This window comes from Phodopus roborovskii, unplaced genomic scaffold (genome assembly GCF_943737965.1).
Source record: "Phodopus roborovskii unplaced genomic scaffold, PHOROB, whole genome shotgun sequence".
Taxonomy (NCBI): Eukaryota; Metazoa; Chordata; class Mammalia; order Rodentia; family Cricetidae; genus Phodopus; species Phodopus roborovskii.
Window position 1 is genome coordinate 11,005,724 of NW_026126470.1, and position 16,855 is coordinate 11,022,578.

At 34.5% G+C, this 16,855-nt stretch overlaps 1 non-coding gene across 1 annotated transcript; it reads left to right on the forward strand.

Moving 5' to 3' along the window:
- Window positions 1-8,266: 8,266 nt before the first annotated feature.
- Window positions 8,267-8,370, forward strand: LOC127227576 (U6 spliceosomal RNA). Its single transcript, XR_007834995.1, has one exon. It is a non-coding gene; the product is annotated as a U6 spliceosomal RNA (small nuclear RNA).
- The last annotated feature ends 8,485 nt before the right edge of the window (window positions 8,371-16,855 follow it).

A 16,855-nucleotide genomic window follows, 5' to 3' on the forward strand; every position in this document is an offset into this window, starting at 1 on the left:
AGATGACTAGTCCTATATGACTCTAGTCTCTGATCCATACCATAGCCAATTCCATGGTATTGTGACTGAGATTTTAATACCATAAAAATATTTCCCAAGTTGTCAAGACTTGTAACTATAATAACATATCTTAAATACTAGGACATGAAGTGAAAAGACCTGATCAAGATGATCATGACTCAGACACGCATATTGAGGGACTATACATACAACAATCTATCCTTCAAATGCAAATAAATATAGCTTACAGGCCACAGTGCCTTCTTCCTCAAGTATAGCAAAACAAAAATATGCTTTTTGAAGAAAGCAAAAAAGGAAAGAAAAACCACTGTTCGCATCCATCCTCAACTCCTAGCAACTCAGTCTTTAAAGCGACACCTCTTGACTGGAAAAGGGAGAGGTATTAGATACATGTTTCATTTTTGACACCTGGAACTATATCTACCATGATGAAACCTTGTGCTAGAAAGAAACACATGCACAACTCCAAGACCCATATGGCCAGATCAGTATCCATAATCTATCTGACTGTTTAATCACTCCCTCTACCTTCAGCAGTAGAGCTAATAAAATGCCTCTACCCATTGTGAAGATGGACAGGAAAATCAGCTAAGGAAAGTGTCTTCAAGCTCAGTGCCAGGACTATCACAGAAAGTCCTAGCAAGTGAAAGAAACCAAAAGACCTGAATACAAACTAGACCCCAGACAGATCTTCCAGAACTGCTTTAGTACAAGGTAAATAACAATGTGCCAGTAGTTTAGATTGAAGATACAATTTATGTGTCGTTGCTAAGCTTTGGAATGGACCTGAAACACACTCATTTTTCTCTTGATTCAAATTGCTGTAATGCTTAAATTCCATGATGTTGGAGTGTGGAGTCTGTCACCACCACCCTTCTCTCAAACCCTAATAATACAAATATCACTAGGATAGTATCCTCAGATAAAATTCCAGACCTATGCACTGCTACTGTACACTGGAATTAAGTTTGTATCATTACTAGCTGTGGCATGATTTCCAGTGAATCCTTTAGATTTCATAGTTCCTTATAATTGTGAGAATGCAACCAATCTTAGCATGTGGACAGGAATTTACCTTTAAGAATGTGTCTGGAAAATGAGTAACAAGTAAGAATCAAAACCTTATTTGGTAAGGATATGATAAGGTAGTAATCTAAAAACCTTGAGCTTAGTTTGTGGTAGGTAAAATATAACAGTGAATATACTACTTCACCCAGATTGTTGGGTCTCCCTGCATAGGACACTTCTAGATCAGTGCTAATGTCAGAGTTAGTCATGATACCCAGGAGTGATTAGACTTCTCCTACAATAAGTATCACTGATGGCTAGTTCCAGTGATCTTGTTCACAAAGGCCACATTATCAACAGGAAATCCATAGCGGCAAGGCAAGCTATTGACTTGAGTGGTATATCATTGTAATATTAGTAATCATGGATATGTTGATGAGCCTAAGGTCCATGAATTAATGGTGATTATGGTCAGGAATAATCTTAGTATCTGAGCAAGGTTCTGTCTATTTATGAGACACAGGTTCCAACGAGACTGAAGGGACATAAGTATTGATACGATCGCTTGGTTCACTCTGAACTATGAGATTGAACTATATGGTATAGGACCATCTGTTGATGTTGAAAATAACAATACTATAAACATTGGCTATCTTGGATATAAAGATAAGTAAGAAAAGTAAGTTCTGAAGAAATTCTATGAATACAGCATTATGAATGGCCAGATTCATAACACTGCAAAAAGTATTTACTTCATCAATATCCAGGCACTACTGATACCTAACAGAATCTAGAGGTTCTGGGAAGCTATGACTTCATCAGATGTGCAAGGTTCAGAAACTGGAAAAAAATATGCAGCACATGAAATTGCTAAGATTAAGATTAAAAAAAATGAAACCCATAATTTAAGAAAACTTTGAACTTAAAGAAAATATTCAGAAATATTTTACTTTCCAACAGAAACACTTAACAAAGAAGAGAAAGTGATTGAAGAGTCAAATAAGAATTTTGTACTGAAACTTTACCCACCAAAATTTAAATTGCAATAGAAAGCATGAATAGAAAGATCGCATAGAAGAAGGGATTGGTGAGCACAAAGGCAGGCCATTTGAGAAATGCTCAGATATAGAACAAAAAAAGACTGAAGAGAAATGAAAAAAGTTAAAGGAACTTTGTGACAGCATTGAAAAATAGGATGTTCCTTGTTGGAACTAAAGATGGAACTGATGATCCCAAGGGGGTCGAGAGCTTATTAAAAGAATAACATAAATATTATCAAACACAGCAGAAGGATACAAATATCCAGCAACAGCAAAAAGCAAAGGTCACCAGTTACATTTGATTAAACCAAGTCTACCTCCATATAATTATAACATCCATCTTTAAAAGGGTGAAAGGTGGAAACAAGATTCTCAGGGACACAAGAGAAAATGAGCAAATGAGAAAATAATACATAAAAGAGTCCCAATTTGCTGAAATATGAACTTTCAGGGAAGAACACACAATTCAGAATAGAGCTGGTAAAATATTTGGAGAGTAACATCCCTTCAAGAAAAATACATCCATTAAAGCAATCTTAATGAATTTAAGAGAAATAACTATTTACCTAGATCAACTAAATAGAGAAAATGTATTTCCACTTGCCCCACAAGATGTGCCAAAGGAAAACATGTTAAAACAAAAAGTGTGTGGTACATGAATTTAAAAACAGGGCTTCATCCATTCACCAAAATGATCAGCCATCTAGATATGTGGATGATAAACCCCAAATATGTTTTGATATGTCACATCATATGCTAAAATTTCCACACAGTAGATATATGAAAAATAGTTTGATGAGTTCTGTGTTAATCCTTTGGTTCTGATGTCTTCTTGTTTGGATATTTCTATTACAGAATATATTTCAATAGATGCTATATACCTATTTAAATTATATACTTCATCTTTATCTATGTTATAAGAAAGGGAACAAATATTTCTACTTTCATTGATTAACCATATTAAAAAAACAATAAAACACCACAAATAAAGAAAATTATTATAGGCCATATTTCTGGCTAACACAGACTCAAAAATACTGAATGAAGACTTTCAAATGGAACTTGGGAATACATCTAAAAGATTATCCACCACAATCCCTTTGGCTTCATCCCAAAGACTTAAGGATGGTTCAACACACACAAACCACTACAAATGATCTACTACACGAAAAGACAAGGACAGAAACCACACAATTATCTCATTGGACCCAGGAAAATTATTTATCAAAATCCATCATGCAAAAATTCTGAAGAATCTAAAGATATAGATCACATACCTTTATGTAACAAAAGCAATGCATAGCAAACATGCAGTCAACATAATGTCATATGATGAAAGATTCAAAGAATCTTCACTAAAAGAAAAATGTACTTTCACTATCTGCTGAAGATCATTCATTGTTTGTATTCCTGTCCAATTTAGCTAGAGGAGTAAGAAAAATGAAGGAGACATTTTGGGTAAAAATAGGAAAGAAAAAAATTCAAAGTATCCTTACTTACAGATGATATGATTCTATACATAAAAACCCTAAAAACTCCACTAGAAAGTATATACATTTGAAAAACCTATCAAAAAATAAGGATACAGAATTCATGCTGGATAAAAAAACAAAAAAACGTAGAAATCCTATAAAACAAATATACCAATGACAAGTGTACTAAGGAAAAAATCAAGAAAATAATCCCTTTTGAAATGGCCTTTAAAATGTATTTTAATAAATCTAATCAAGGAAGTGAAGTATTTGAAAATAAAATGTTTGAGTAACTGGATTAAAAGCATTGAGGATACTATAGCGAATAGTGAACTCCATGTTCATAGATTGGTAGGATTAACTTAATGGAAATCGATGTTGCTCAAACATTCTGAAGAAGCTAACCCAACCCAAGATAGACAATGTTCCCTGTTTGTCTCATTAGTGAGTGTTGTTTTTGAAATATGTGGAATTTTTGGGATGTCAATTAAGGTCAAAAACCAATCAGGTATATAAGGGGAGCTATCAAAGGAGTGCTACCAAAATACAGTCTTTAATGTAAGGGTGCAGTGTTGGGCATCTAAATCTACAGAGCTTCCTAGAGAGACTCACAGAGAGAAGCTAGAAACTGAAGCTCCCAACTGAGTATCCCAGCTGGGCTCTAAATTGGCACTGAGACTCAAGCTGATTCATGTTAGCAGTGCTGTGTGCATCCCAACTTTCAATACAGACAAACTACATCAGCCTGTGATAAGTAGTAAACAAATATGATTTCCCTCCTGGGAAACACCAAACGTATATATTTGGGAACAAAATAGATGAATATTAGTCATTTAACATGCTGAATTTTCAGGGTTGTTATCAGAACAATGGTAACCTGAACAATGTTAGAATCAAGTACACTTAAAAACCTTAATTTCCTCAAAATTTCTGGTTGATTCCTTCACCAGAAAAAAAAAATCTCTATGTCATGATCCCGGTGGAATAAAATGAAAGGAAACAGTCACATGAAAGTCAGGAAGGGGTCAGTAATTCACACAAAGCACATAAAACAAAATTGATGGTCACAGGAAGTGAACATCAGCGAAGACTGTAAATTAAATATAAAAATCAGAAGACAATAATTTCATATGTTCCAACTTTAACACCTAGCAATGGATACAAAGGGCTTTCCAAAAAGCATTTCACCAAAACAGGAGAAAATTAATGAATACATTTTCAATTATCTCAAATGAGTTTAAAGGAATCAGATCATAGAGATTACTTGGTGGTTAAGAAGAGCACAGCTCCTCTCACTTATGACCAAGTTCAATTCTCAGAACCTATACGGCAGCTAAGAACCATCCCTAACTTTAGTTCCATCTGATTCCAGTGCCTCTTGGGAAATTTCAAGCACACAGAAACACACAAAGACAATGGCCAGTATGTATGTGTATATATATATAGGAATATATAGATATAGATATACACATACATACATACATACATATATGTATACACACACACACACACACACACACACACACACATATATATATAAAATAAAACTAATAGGACTTCTCAAAGTTTGGCAAAAAAAGAGCAGTTCTTGTTTAACATCATGATCAGTCTGGAGAGCAGCAAGATAGGCTTGGAAATTTGTGAGTAGAAAATTACTACTAGGAAGATTTCGAAATACAAAAGATTCTCAGGGAACAGCAGTCTAACAAGGTTCTTGTTGAGAAGAGCAACTTCCATGGGGGATCTTCAAAGTATGTCATATCATTTGGAGCAGGGCCTAGGCTCCCCCATGTGTCTAGGCTGAGAAAGTATCACTCTACGTGGAATGGGCTCCCAACGTCCATTTGTACACTAGAGATAAATACTGATCCACTACCAGACGCCCCTTGGACTGACCAGATCTCCTGACACCCACGTTCAGGGGGTCTGGGTTGGTCCTATGTTGATTTTTCCAGATATCAGACTGGGATCCATGAGCTCCCCCGTGTGGATGTCTCCAGCCTGGTCTTGACCCCTTTTCTCACCACTCCTCTCTCTCTGCAGCTGGAATCCAGGAATTTGGCTCAGTGTTTAGCTGTGAATCTCTGCTTCTGCTTCCATCAGCTACTGGATGAAAGTTCTTGAATGACATATAAGGTAGCCATCAATCTCATTATAGCAAAAGGGCCTTTAAGGTAGCATCTTCAATATTACTTAGACTCTTAGTTGGGGTAGAGACAGTTACAGGATTTAAGGGTGATAAAGGTTTCGTGAGTTTTTAGGAAAAATCTTATCTGATTACTGCAAGGACAAAAACCAAAGTCATGATGATTTCAACATTATAAGAACAGAAATAATACAATATGATAAACTCAAACTGTAAAGTCATAAATAGATATACTGCAATACACATCAAAATAAATGAGGTAAGATGCAAAGAAGGGAGCTGGAGAAATGGATGCCTCAGCAGTTAAGCGTACTCGTTATTCTAGCAGTGGAATGGTACCTGGTCTCCAACACACAAAATCATGGCTCACAACCCTCCATAACCAGTTCCATGGGAACTGATGTGTTCTTCTAACCTGGCTACAGGCACACATATACTGTACATACACAAACGATCACAAATCCTTTTTTGTGCATAAATTAATAAACCTTAATTTGTTAGAAGCTTTGAGATTATCATACTAGTTAATATTTGTGACCATTCATTCATCACTTACTCATCTAATCTTAAAGATAAATATGGGATTCCTTGGAGAGAAAAATAAAAACAGAGATACTAACATCACAAATCTTTCAACAGAAGTTTTACAGCAATGACAGCTATGTAATGTGAATAAAGGCTAGTACACTATTTCTGATTAGAATTGAAGAAATTTCCAAATCAATCAGTACTACATGCAAAAAACAACTGAAAGGCATACTAAAACTTCAATAAGGCCTCTAGAATATCTTCATGAATGAAGCAAATTTGAGACCCTTCCTATCACCTTCAAATATATTTATAAATCTAACAGAATTTGCCTATAACCATTCCTTTAAATCTCATTTAAATCTCTCTCTCTCTCTCTCTTTCTCTCTCTCTCTCTCTCTCTCTCTGTTCCTCTGTCTCTATCTCCATCTCAACTAACACGTCTATTTCCTAAAACATAGCTCTAGTATTTTAATTGTTGAGGAATATTTTCCTGACTGTTGGGGTCATGAACAAAACTCAAGCTTCAGGCTTTAAATATCTATCATATATCTCCGTTTATTCAAGGGGATTGCTCATTGATTTGATTGCTTAAAAATTGGGATTAGATGTCAAAGAATGAAACTGCAGAATATTGCCTGCCTAGGATATAAAAAAGTGGAATGTATTTTAATTTCATAATAGCCCAGTGATAATTAACAGGAAAATTATAACTAGACATGAAAGTTTCTCTTTTTTCTCACATTTCATTTTAAATAAGCACAAGCAAAGCATATTTATTTTATGTTATACTAAGAAACAATAATAAATGAGAGATCTTCAATAACTAACTGGCCTTTCCCTTTTTCTCTATCATCACAAAAGATTACAAGAGCAGAAATCCTTAAAATGAAGTGTCCTTCCTAATATGGAATTTTGATTATTATAGTGTAAGGATGCCTAATTAAATCAGCACAGTATATTTTCCCTTAAAATCTCATTTCTCTGACTTTTTCACACTTGTGACTTTCAAAGTGTCAGCTGAGAAAAATCATCAAATTTCATCTAAAGAATGAAAACTGACATGATTTGAAATTCATTTCATCACAGCAAGGTAAGGCTAAGGTCAGTTAAGTGTGGAACAGTGCTGGAGAGACCAACTGCTCAGGGGGTTAAAAGTACTTGCTGCTCTTACAGAATCTCTAAGATGGGTTCTCAGCACCAATGTGGTATCACACAATTACCTGTAACTCCTATCCCACAGCATCTGATGCCCTCTTCATATGTCCATGGATGCCTACACACACAGTCCCCGTAAATACCCCCAGACACACACACTTAACACATAAAAATGAAGGAAATCTTTCTTTCCTCCCTTCCTTCCTTTCTTTTCTTTCTTTCTTTCTTTTTCTTTTTCTTTTCTTTTCTTTTCTTTTTTTTTTTTTTTTTTTTTTTTTTTTTTTTTTTTTTTGAGATAGGTTTTCTCTACATAACAGCTCTAGCTATACTGGAATTCTTTCACTTTGTAGATCAGACTGGTTTCAAATTCACAAAGATCTGCCTGCATCAGCCTCCCGAGTGCTGGGATCAAATGTCCAAGCCACCACCTCCCAAATAAGCAAATATTTAAAAAAGAAAAGAAATGTGAGAATCAAGCCATACTTTCAATTTCAGTAACCCATCTCTCTTGTAGCTTAGGACCAAGTGTGAAAAACTACCAATTTTCTTACCAGTTCTGTTTCATATATTTTTCTTTTATTTTTTTATTTATTTATTTTTTCTTATTTTACATATGGATCCCAGTTTCCTCTCCCTCTCTCCTTCCTTCCAATGCCCCTCACCCACCCTCCCATCCCATTCCCTCTCCCCACTCCACAGGGAGGGTGATGCCTTCCAGGAGGGATCAACAAAATCTGTCAAGTCATTTGGAGTAGGGACTAGGCCCTCCCTCCTGACTCTATGTTAAGGGAGTATCCCTTCATGGGGAATGTGCTCCCACAGTCCTTTTGTGCACCAGGGATACATCCTGGTTCCACTGTCAGAGGTCCATTAGACTGCCAGGCCTTCTAACTGAGACCCATGAAGCACATATACTAAAATTGGAACAATACAGAGAAGATTAGCATGGCCTCTGCGCAAGGATGACAACATTTTTAAATAATTTTTTTTTTTTTGTCAAACTGTTTTGTTTTGGTTTTTGTTGGTTTTTTGTCTTTTAAATTAAAATTAAACTAATTTTAATATTGTATGTTCTAGTTAGTTTGTTGAGTAAATTTTTCTTAATTAAAATAACCTTAAACTCAAAATATCTATTCTTTATAAACAACGAACCAATTATAGTAAACACAAGGTTCACTTGGACAAAGGAGGAAATTTAAGCCTGTTCTATAATGATGTATGGTTTTTTATGAATACATATGTGTATATATACATATATATATATATACATATATATATATAATTTTTCAACATCTTGCATACTTTTTAATTCCACTATGTGCTATGCATTATTTGTTCAGTGACATGAAGCTAACAATTATGAATACATGACATAATTACAAATAAAATATTTGCATAGTTTATTCTCACAAAATATTCACCTTTTCCCTGAATTTTTAGATTATAATTGATTTTACAATATACTCACCATTTCCTTGGACTTTTAAATTAGAGTCTTTTAGTTTATTCTTTTTAAAATTCTTGTTCTTACAATTGTTCATTTTGAACTCTTTTTTCTTTCTTTTAGCTAAATTTGTTCTTTGCAAGGTTTTGTTTGTCCTTTTGAGGGACGCTACTTTTCCAAGTTTATACCAACTCACTCAATTGACCTCGCAAAACTTTTTCACTTACCAACTCTTTGGGAAGCATATTGTCAGCTCAGTGGAGCTTAGAATGTATCTGCTTAAAGGAAGTTTGTTTTCAGCAAATCTCCTCCAGGGTTACTCCCCTAATTCATTTTTTCCCTGACTCTTTCCCTGATACTTCTCTAAAATTCAAGTAATCCAAACAGCTATCTTGAAAAACTAATAGTACAAAGGTAGTGATATGCATCGTTTAAGAAAGAAGTTGGCAACATTTATTACTATTATTAAAAGTCATAGGGAACTTTTGTGCATGCTGCTTATACTTGAGTGATTATAGATTTTGGTATTAAGTATTCACACAGATGAACAACTGTATTAAACTTTCTAAGAATCCAATGTTTGCATAACCACAAGCACTAACACATATGAATCTTTCCTTTACTAAGCATGAAATCATTTTATGATTTTCAAATATTATTTGTTATATGTTATCTTACATTCTGCTACATAAAAGTAATGATTCAAATGAAAAGCACTCAATTTATCTCCAGATATTATGTTTCTAGTAATAAGATTAAAACTGTGACTTTAAAATATGACTTTAGAAATAATAGTATAAAAGTATATCATCACATTTGATATTATGCCAAAAGGTGCAAACATGTTACTTTTCTAGATGAAATATGAAGAGAAATTATGTCAGCAATAGCATTGGTTCTTGAAAATCCATTCACTAAATCATGTATTTGGTAAATTGATATTAAGCTTAATGAGTAATCTGACATATTCAATATCTAGTCACATTTTAAGAAAAATGATCTCAATGGAATCTTTTAAAACAACTCATTTTAGAATGGAAAGACAAATAAGATATTTTCATAAAATCCAGTTTGCAAGTACATTTTTTTTCAAGCTGAGAGTACATTTATTTTTTAACATTTCATTTGCAAATTCTCAGAATTATTATTAATTTTGGTTTTTGAGATAGGGCTCCTCTGTGTAATAGTCCTAGCTGTACTGAAACTTATTCTATAGACTAGGCTGACCTTGAACTCACAGACATCTGCCTGCCTCTGCTAACTACTGCTTGGATTAAAGGTATGCATGCATTGCTACCACTAGGCTTTAGAATTAGTTCTAACAGAAATGTCACTGAGAAAGTTCTTATTTCACATACTCTAAGACTCTTTCAGTTGTAAGGAGAAGAACATAGTGTAGAACAGGCTGAAAGCAAGTGATATGATGTAAGTGATAAGATCGGACCACACAAAAGGAGAGACACCCTTGGTTACTGACCTGCTTGATAAAGTGATGTTTTGAATTATGGACACAATGCATACAGACTTCTCTTCACTGAAGGACCCAGAGAGTACCACAGATCTCCATGTCCAGTTATCAGCACTTTGCATGATTGGCTCAAGTAAATACCAAATCATATATAGATATACACACTTTGTTTAAGTATGGTTTGTACCTAAAAATTGGCTAAGGAAGATTTACAAAATTAGTCTCCTCTTCCACAGGATGGTTATTAGATACAATGGATGCACCTATAGTACAGAGATTTCAGAGTTTATGACTGTTCATTCCCTCCTCTCCATTTACTCTCGGATCACCACCACCTCTAGTATCCCCTCTCAACTTTATTCTATTATGCCTGTCTGTTCATCCATCCATCCATCTCCCTCCCTCCACTTGGTCCCTCCCCCAGTATTGAGTCCACTTGATTTTGTCTATATTTGCATATGGGTAAGAGAGCTACACTTTAACACTATTTTAATAAATGATATCTTTCACATAATGATGATTATGATCATAAAGAAAGACAATTAGGATAGAGAGTCATGCTTTAAATTTGAGACCTTTTTTGTGAAATAATCTTTTTCGTACACTGTGAAGATGTGTCTTTGCCAAGGTACCTTCTGACTGTTTTAATAGAAAGATTAATATCCAATAGCTAGGCATGAAGAGGTTAGGCTGGACTCCCAAGCAGAGAAAGAAGAGAAGATGAATGTAGGTGTGGGAAAGAGGCCAGAGGTCACGTAGAGGAAATAGCAGGTGCAAGAAGAAAGAGACATAAAAAGCCAAGAGGCAAAACATAGCTAATAAAAAATGGATTAATTTAAGTTATTAGAGTTAATGTGACAAGCCAAGCCATAACCCAAACTTTCTTACTTAATAATAAGTCACCATGTCATTCTTGTGAGCTACCACCATAAAGAAAAATCCAACTCTACGATCTTGAGTGGTGGCATTATATCTTAAGCTATTACTGCATTCTTATTTTTATATCAATCTTTTTTTTTTAATTTTACATATTGATTCCAGTTCCATCTTCCTCTGTCCCTCCCTCCATCCCTCTCATCTCCTCCCATCCCACCCCACCCCCACTCCACAGAGAGGGTGATGCCTTCCAGGAGGGATCAACAAAATCTGTCAAGTCATTTGAAGTAGGGACTGGGCACTCCCCCCCCCCCCTGCCTCTAGGCTAAGGGAGTGTCCCTTCATGGGGAATGTGCTCCCAAAGTCCTTTTGTGCACCAGGGATACATCCTGGTTCCACTGTCTGAGGTCCCTTAGCCTGCCCAGGCCTTCTAACTGAGACCCACATTCAGGGGGTCTGAGTTGGTCCAATGCTGGTTCCCCAGCTATCAGTTGGGGGTCCATTAGCTCCCCCTTGTTCAGGTCAGCTGTCTCTGTGGGTTTCTGTAGCTTGGTATTATCTCGATTTTCTTTATATATATTTTTATGAACACATATTTGCATTTAATTTTGTATTTATCTCATTTGTTCTTAATACCAACTAGTACCTCTAAAATAGTAAAATTTGGCCACATGTGACCTGCATGCTAAAATAAGTCCCTCCTATTTTAGTGATCTGCCTTGACCTTAAGGCCTGGCCTGGGCCACATAATGTTACAACCTCTAGATTTTTAACCAATTTATAAGACAAGTATAACTAGACTAGTTGGACTATTACAAATGAAAGGTAAATATTTTGTTCCTTTAAAATATTCATTTTTATAATTTCTTTTATTTAAATGTGAAATAAGCTTTTTTACATAACAATCCCAGTTCCCACACCCTCCAGTCCTCCCTATTACCCCACCAACCCCCATCCCATCCCCTTTTTTGGCTCCCCAGGGAGGGTGAGGCCTTCCATGGGGAGTCTTCAAAGTCTGTCATATCATTTGGAAAAGGGCCCAGGCTCTCCCCCATGTGTCTAAGCTGAGGGAGTATCCCTCTATGTAGAAAGAATTAATTTTATATATAATTTAAAACTTAAAATTACTTTTTAAAAATTCATACAGATTTACTTAGTATAGATATTGACAAAGAAGAGTACAATAAGAATTAATATCATCTTTAAGAATTGAAATAGAGCAAAGAAAAACCTCAAAAGAAGTTTAGACACCTAAAACTCCTGAAGATATTTTCACTCTAAGCCAGCCAGAATATTTAGGTTTAACTAAATACTTCTACAATGTGGACACCAAATTGATAATAACAGAACACTTATTTGTAATACACTTATATTCCTGTGTTGGCCATTTGGAAAACACCCAATGAAATAAAAAGTAATAAAGCAAAAACTTTAAAATATTCATAATTCTTTCCCTCTCCATATTTACTTTGTGAGAACTTTGAGAGCTTACACTGACTTCTACAAGTCAAGGAAGCTGAGAATTTTGCCTTTCTGATGGGTGGGCATTTCTTATAAAGACAATTGATTTGAGCAGAGTGTAACACAGTCTATGGTCACAATAAATTGAACTTGCCTTGAAAATCTTTTCTTCTGAAAACAAAAATCTATAACTTCTCAAATATTTCATATTATAAATTATGGTCCCCTTTTAACTATTACAGTATTTATCTAAATATTTCAATGGATAGATTTTTCCATGTTTCATGTTATTCTTTTAGGGGAATTTCATAAGAGATACTGCTAGTTACATGAAATATTAAAAAAATAAATAAAATAAAATAAAATCCCCTTGACAGTGAACAAGATGAGACTAGGAATAAAGGCTCCTAACATGAAGAAATGTTGCAAAAGCTCAGATCCTGGTTGCCATCATTCTGACTGCAGATTGCACTACTGTCCTGTGCCATCTGTACCCTGTAGGTTTTGGACAAGTCTCCTTGTCCTGATGCTGATTTTCTCTGTAGCACTAACTATTCCAATAATAGAACCAGGCATAATCCCCAACTTCCTCCAATGTTACACACTTCAGAGAGAGATTAATAAAATACACACACTCTTTACAGTATCAGTATTTTTTTTAATCCCAGTAAGTGTGGCTTCTTTAGGAGTCTAAATACTCAAAAAGTTCCTGGGCTACTTCATTTCAGGAATAAATAAATCAGTAAACAACAAACAGATGGGCATTACAATTTGATAGCAGCCCAGCTTGCAAATAAGAAAGAATTAGAGCATCAGTTTCTCCTGTTTTTATATATGAACTTGTCTCCTGACTTCTTGCCACAATCAGTTACTCCTCTACTACAACAATGTAGTCCTAACCTCAAAGTTTTGATCTGATCTGCTTTAGTTAAGTTTTTTTTCCAAAATATGAAAGATAGGAAAATAATTGTGTATCTTTTGTTAGTGATTTCTTTAATTGATCAAATAAGCACTCACGGAGCAGTCAGGGTCCGATAATAGTAGGTAGATGGCAGCTGTGTAGTTTCATAGATAAGAACTTATATGTTGTCATGAATGTAATCTATAGAGGGAGAGTTGTTAAATAAAAACTAATTTATATTACTGATCAGAGCTTTGCTTCCTGAGAAAAGCCTTCATTAGTATTTAAAGTTTGGACCTGTTATACTGAAATGATCACTTAAAGATTTTTTTTTTCAAGGAACAACAAATCAATCCATTGCATAATTAAAATCCCACTCAAGGAAAGCAGAAAATGCTTTCAACTTTAATTTGAATTTTTCTGTATGTTTTAGCCTCTCTTCCAGACAATGTTTTAAAAACAATAGCGACAATAATTAGATATCTTGCGGTACTGATTCCTTTCCATTCTGTTGTTGGAGCAAGGTTAAGTTTTAAAATACAAAGCCAACAGAGAACCCTAATGATTAATGCAGTATTATTCTATAAAGAGTGCTGAGCATATGTAACATCAGACCTATGAAAATAATAATTTACTGTCTTGTATCATTTGAGAATTTATTAGGTTCTTTGTGTTGCCTGTAGTTATCAGTGAATATTTTAAAACACATACTGTTTAGTTGCACACACTCTGTTTCTTACTGCCAAAACAAAACAAAGCCTTCTCTGTCCAAAATTTGTCACACATTTATTTCTACCATTCTGTACTACACATTTGTAATGGAAAAAAAAGCCCTACAAGACACAATAATAATTTTTATTTGTATTACTAAACCTAAAACAAAGTAATGGACAGCTCCTACAAAAACATAATATGTGTCTCATAAAGTGGGTTTCATCATTGTTTTATATTTTTTTTTAGAATTCCATACATTATATTTTGATATTGGGTTCCATCATTGTTTTATATTTTTTTAGAATTCCACACATTATATTTTGATATCCACCTCCTTCACCCAACTCCTCTCTGGCCTACCCCAATATACACCCTTACAAATTCATGTCCCCATTGTCTTTTAAAACCATAAACTCCAAATAGCACTGCCAATATACTCTTGGGAGAGTGACCACTCTCCAGAACATGCTCAATCCACTAGTATTCAGAAAACTTTGCCAATTTCCATTCCTCCCTTCTCACCTCTGTCTCTCTCTCTCTCTCTCTCTCTCTCTCTCTCTCTCTCTCTCTCTCTCTCTCTCTCTCTCCTTCTCTCTCTCTATTAGTGTCTCTCAGTCTCTCCTTCCTCACCATTTCCATCATTCTCTCTCTGTCTCTCTCTCCCTGTCTATCTTTCTCTCTAACTAACAGCTAAGGATAGGATTCCTTGCCTACAACATACAATATGTATACATAAAATGACTAATCTTTTGGAAGTTTATAAAATTCAGGGAGAGTGTGGGGTACATATGTAGAGGCTGTTCAATGGTTATAGACATGCAAGAAAATGAGAAGTATAGGATCTAATATTATATTACACAGTTGGATGACCACAGTCAATATCTATTTTTATCTAACCATCACTGTAAATTGTTTCCAAATCTAGTTAGTTTGTAACTCACAGGTTGAGTTGGAAAGTCTTTCAACTTCTATAATGTCATCCAAGAGTTGATTTAAATTTTGTTCCTTGAAGTTTCTTTTCTGGAACTTAACAAATGTCACTACTTGATATCAATTCACAACATCAAGTAAAAATGATTCCTGTCTTTCTTATTATCATACAGTTAGAGTTTTAAAGACTGCTGACTGCATCTGGGTGGTGTTGGTGCATGCTTTTAATTCCAGTGCTCAGGAGGCAGAGGCAGGCTGATCTCTGTGAGTTCTAGGCCAGCCTGGTCTACGCAGTGAGTTTCAGGACAGACAGGGCTAAACAGAGAAACCCTGTCTTGCAAAACAAAATAAAACAAACAAACAGACAGACAAGAATGCAGACTGCTTTGTAGCAGCCCAGAAAACACTTGTACAATATAGGAAATATTTAAATAAATAAGAGTAAAATAACTTTGTTTTGATCTATTTTCTGATATTGATTTAAGAAGCCTGGCATTATCTTCTCTACTTAACATTAATTCAAAATTCTATTGCCTAATTATCTTCAAAAGAGTAATAACAGGTCATGCTTTATATAAATGTTTCTTTTCCTATTTTAGAAATACATTTAGAAATTTCACATTGAAAGAACTAATTAAAAGTAGTTTGCACTTGAGAGCAAACAAATAAAATATACCTCATCTTTACCATCATTTAAGAGTATATAATTAATTTAATTTTGTATTCACATGTTACCATACCAAATGTAATCTTTTTAAAAAATACTTAAATATTTTTTATCACACTTTAAAAATGTTTGTGGTTCAACAGCAACACGTTTCTGCCCATTTCCACCACTGAGCACAAATTTGCAACTTCCACCTAGTATTTACTAATTATCTACCATCCTGAAATCTAATTTTTAAAAAATAACTTGGATTTCTAAATCACTTCAAACCCTAATGGAACTCAAATGCTATTACAGCTGAAACCACTTAATAGGGCCTTGTTAATAAAGACAATCTAGTTAAATTAGGCACTTTCAGTGAACATAGTTTATCTTGGCCACTTGATATAATCCAATATAATAGTAATAGCTAGCAAGCACAGCCGGGTACTCGTACATTTTCTCCAACAACAATTTGCCTGAGCTGTGTGGATGCTTTACTTCAGAGTCACTGGTTTGATAAATTCTGTTTTGCTTCTGATTTATGGCTCAAGAATTAAGCAATCCCCCATGATTAAACAGAATCACTATAATGTAATGTATACACACTGAAGACTATCAAAATTGTGTCAGTTTATTGCAACTAACTATACGCATATCATTCTTACCAGACATCATGAATTCTTTGAGTTTAGGATATCACAAGATCTGACTCAACATTGTATTCTGGGGATATGATATTTGCACACTATATTTGATAGTCATCAAGTTTAAGACCTTTAAACGAGATATTCCAAAGCTACAACACTCTTAATTTCAGAAACCATAAGGATCATTAAAACATATGAATGTTAGAGTTATATTTTCTACCCATCTCTGTAGAGAAATTTAATACTTTCTTTTAGCATCTTATACATACTCTGTTGAAGACTGAAGAAACCATTTCAATTGAAAGTTAAAAAAATGTAGACTGAATAAAATAACAAACGTTCTCTTATAGATCCTAGTTACAGAGTACTTTATTATAGAAACAATGTGAAAC